The sequence below is a fragment of the Gymnoscopelus braueri genome (assembly GCF_963280865.1).
Source record: "Gymnoscopelus braueri genome assembly, chromosome: 18".
In the NCBI taxonomy this organism is placed as follows: domain Eukaryota; kingdom Metazoa; phylum Chordata; class Actinopteri; order Myctophiformes; family Myctophidae; genus Gymnoscopelus; species Gymnoscopelus braueri.
This window is the reverse complement of record NC_137618.1, coordinates 23,738,467-23,743,243: the sequence shown is the minus strand read 5'-3', so window position 1 is coordinate 23,743,243 and position 4,777 is coordinate 23,738,467.

Genomic DNA, 4,777 nt, shown 5'->3' with positions numbered 1-4,777 from the left:
CTTAGCCCACCAATGAGACACAGAGTGAGTGGACAGAAATAGTGCTATGTTATAATGATGAGCATTAGTGAGGACCAATTATATGAAGATATTGAAAATGGGTGAAGTGTTCCTTTAAGTATTCAAAAGTACATGCTCAAAAATACCTAAGTCCAGAGTAACAGTGCAGTTTGCGTGTCAGGAGGAACAGTCCGTCTGCACATTTGAAAGATTATGACCTCTCAGGCTTCAAGCGGACAAGTTGCCATACTTCGCCTCATACGCAACCTCTTCATCAAAGTGAGTATGACAGTGAGGAAGAGGAGGGTGCTGATGGCAGTGAGCGACTGGGCGTTCAATCTCATCAGTCAGGAGGAGTTCCACTTCCTTTATCCAGAGCAGACTGTGAAGGAGCAGTGGCGCAAGGAGAGAGAGTCAGGTCAACACGGAAGACCGAAGATCAATACGGAGAAAGCAGCTCTGCTTCAGGAGTTGGAAGAGCTAAAGCAGCAAAATGAGAGACTTTGCTGTAAGAGAAAACATGAAAAGTTTAAACTGGAGCGACTTAACCGTCGTCAGAGTTCCCCTTATACTCACCAGCTCCGTGAGCAGGTAGAACACTTTGGAGCTCTAGTATGTCAGCTGCACGTAAGTGACTTTGCTGCTTCACCCACGACACCCAGTTCCCACCAGACTGAGCAACAGCCACCGAGCTCGGAACCCCAGTCAAGAGGCGCTATTAATTGCTGACTCTTAAAGCCACTTGCGTCATTCTTTTACTGACACCATGGCAGCTCTCAACCTGCAATATGGAGAGCCTCATCAGCTGGCCTTACAGCGGATCACTGAATTAATGGATTAAGGGTAATTAAGGTTCCCAGTGGTAACAGCCAAGCCTTACGGATGTTTGCCCTCTGCACTCTTTAGTTAGCATGTTGGAGCAATTGGGAAGAAAAGGCAATATTGAACTGGAGTGTGGCTCCCATGTGTCAACAGTTTTCACCATTTCATTCATCTCCTCAGGGTGCCTGTGCCGTCCCTCCTCGATCTAGCAGACTGGTTAGACTAGAGTATGAGCTCCAAGTGCAGGAAGATAACATCCGGTACAGCAGCAGTTCTCGGAGGGAGGGCATAACCAAAAGGCATTGAAAGATGTAACTGTTCTAATGAGCACAGCAGCCATGCCTCAGAAGGAGGCAGGTTCCCTACAGTGACATAACAAGCCAACACTGGGCCCTAACATGGTCAATGTGCCCCCCCCTCCCCCCAGCTGATGACAAATTCCAATGATGAAACACAGACCAAACCTCTACATAAAGTAGAAACGCTAATAAAATTCTAATAGCAAACTCTGATTTTAAATGCAGATTAATCATGTTTGCATAATGCATGAACACAAATAAGATTGTTATTTGAATATTATATTTAGGATGATTTGGCCTTAAAAATGGAGACAGAACCCTGGCTGCCTATGCTATATGGATGTGCTGCCATGGCACAATGAAAAAGGCCTGTACACCAGGACAGACGCTCTAGCTCTGCTGGATAGCAGAACAATAAGAGTGGAGATGGATGGTGTACAGCGATACGCTACCCCAAACAACATGCCCCAACTCAAGGCCCCAAAGGAGTCAGTCCTCCCTCAGTGAAACTAGCAGTTTATAGTGCTGAGATTACGAAACTCACCACAGCAGGCAAGAAGTTGGAACCAGGAGAGGAAGACACCCCAATAACTGGTATATTCCCCATCACATCATCACATGGTGGCGCACAATGGGAAGAACAGGGTGGTCTTTGATTGCTCGTTTGAATTCAAGGCTGAAAATCTAAACCGGCTCCTGATCCCTGGACCAACCTTGGGCGCCTCCCTAGTGGCTGTGCTATTGAGATTCCGAGAGCATGCAGTCGCTATTAGCAGCGACATGCGTGCCATGTTTCATCAAGTCAGATTCTTGAAGAGCAGCACATATGAATGGAGAGTGCTTCCATTTGGCATGACCAGTTCTCCCTGTTGTACAACATTTTCCCTCCAGAAATACGTAACTGATCGCAGCTGTAAGGGTGATGACATCAGAGAGGCTGTCTTCGTCTTGAAGTCATTCTTTGTGGACAAATGCCTGTGAAGTATGCCATCAGAGGAGTAGGCAAAGAGCCTCCACTGGCCACTGGAGGCTTTGAACTAATACCCAGTAGTCACCATACTTATCATATCATAAGGTGCTCACTAAACAATATTATCCCCTGGGGTTTATTGTTCCTTTTACCACTAGAACCAACATGGTGGCAACGACTGTGAGACAAGAAGAGGAACTGGGATCACCCCTCACTCCCTGAAGAGCTTCTTCACGTCTGACAGGAGTGGGAGAGTGAGCTCCCAGCCCTGTACTGCAAACCATCAGCCTTCCAATGAGCTACGGAGGGAGTTGCACAAGAGGATGGACTCTGAAAGCATCCACAGAGAAGTCCACATCCTCTGTGATGCCTCAGAGGGAGCTTGAAGACTGCTTTTCTCACTGCTAGATCCTGTGTAGCCCCAAAAAGGCAACAGTCTATCCCTCACGTCGAACTATGCACAGCACAAACAGGGGTACAGATGTTCAAGGTGTTAAAAGAGGAGCCCACCCTTCATGTTCACCAGACCACCTTTGGACTGACTCACCTAGCTGTATTCAGATGCAAATAACCCAACAGATGATATCACCTGTGGCAAACACCTCCAAGAATTGATAATAGTTGCTGGTTCCAAGGTCCTGCCTTCCTGTGAAAGAGCTCAGACTAGTGGCCAAAACAGTCACACACTATGATCCTTGATTCTGAGGCCCTGCATCCAATTGTCCTGTGTGATCGGATAGGATCACACAGCTCCTCTTTAAACACTATGATGACCATGTTTTTTCGGAACTGAGGCAAAAATATTGGATCCCCTGAGGAAGGGAGGCAGCGTCATTGTGCCGAATCCAGGAAGTGGCAAGGGAAACCACAGGTACCCCGAATGGCAGATCTTCCCCCAGCCCGGCTACCTCTCCATTATTCTGCCTTTTATTCGACCTGGGTTTATTGCTTTGGTCCCTACAACATAAAGATTGGCAGAAGAACTGAGAAGAGATGGGGATCATCTTCAAGTGCATGACCACCAGAGCGGTCTACTTGGATCTGCTATCAAGTATCGACACAGACTCGTTTCTGATGGCTCTGAAAAGGTTGGTAGCTCACCGTGGCAAGCCCTTTGAGTTATTCTCTGAACTTCAAGGGAGAAATATGGTCCTTAAAGCAAGTGCTCCAAGTCACCATTGGCACACAGTCCGTCAGAAGCCAGTGCATACTTAATTCGAAGCCACTGGGCTACTCTTCTTCAGACGGGCAGACCCTGATTCCATCACACCCCAACATCCTGCTGATGGGGTGGCGGGATGCATCACTGCCGCAAGTGGTGTACCCAGAGTCACAACTCCACAGCAGACGGAAGTGGCACCACAGCCAACTCCTGGCTGATCACTTTTTGGAGCACATTTGTTTCTACCTACCTGGGCTTCAGACCACAGAAGTGGTCACCCAGACAGTTCCTGCACCTGATGGCAGCGTAAGGACCGCTGAAGCGAAAGTACGAGATCACTCTTACACCCAGCCGATATCCCGAATAGTCGGCCTTCCTAGCTACCAGACTCTTAAGACTGTTATAAAGTAGCCCATGTTTGCTGGCCTTTTGGTTTTGTTGTAGTAACACATTTCTTACAGACATCTATGAGGGTAGCTATTCAAAATGCCAGTTGGTACATGTCCCCCTCCCCCCTACTAGTGGTAGATTCTGCCAGCAGGTGGAGCTAATTTAGATAAATTATCTAAATCAGCTCCACCTGCTGGCAGAATAAAGCCAAACTGTGTGTCACTACAATTCACTGTGCAGAGTTGGTTAAAAATTCAGATACTTCCATTTGAATGTTTAATATTTCTTCACCCATTTAACAGCTGCACTTCTAATGTAGTAATGTAGTATTATGCCTCTGTTTTTGTTTTGTTTTAACACTGCTATTGTTTGAGGAAGTCCTAGCCTAGACATGTGAAATAGATAGGCTAGGCCTAACGTGTTTTGATTTCACACAGTGATCTAACAGTGGGTGGATTATTTGAGCCTACTGTTATTCACTTCACCCCAACAGTACTCAAATAAACAGTGGTGCGTGTAAACTAAGTAACTTAGTACATTTACTCAAGTACTGTACTTGAAGTATTTTTTACTTTACGGGAGTATTTCCAATTTTCAGTACTTTTACTACTCCACTACATCTCAGAGGCAAATATTGTACTTTTACTTCACTACAATTATTTGAAAACTTTAGTTACTAGTTACTTTGTAGATTTTGATTATTATTACAAAACATACATTACCATTACCCACTTTAGCCATTATACATTTCGGCCATTTGAAAATAGCCGATCTACAAGCTCGGGATGCGAGCTTGTAGATCTGCTATTTTCAAAAGTTTAAAAAACAACAACATTTTATACATTTGAAAACTTGTGAAATGTGACCTTCTGCATAATGAGTACTTTATACTTTTGGTACTTTTAAGTACATTTTGATACCAATACTTTTGTACTTTTACTCAAGTAAATTTTGAATTCTGGACTTTTACTTGTAACAGAGTATGTCTACATTGCAGAGTATTGATACTTTTACTTAAACAAAGAACGCGCGTACTTTTTCCACCACCACTGCAAAGTACTTTCGTTATTGTCCACCACCCTCCACAACCACAACTTTCACCGGAAGTTCCTCACGAACCCGGAAGCGCCAGTT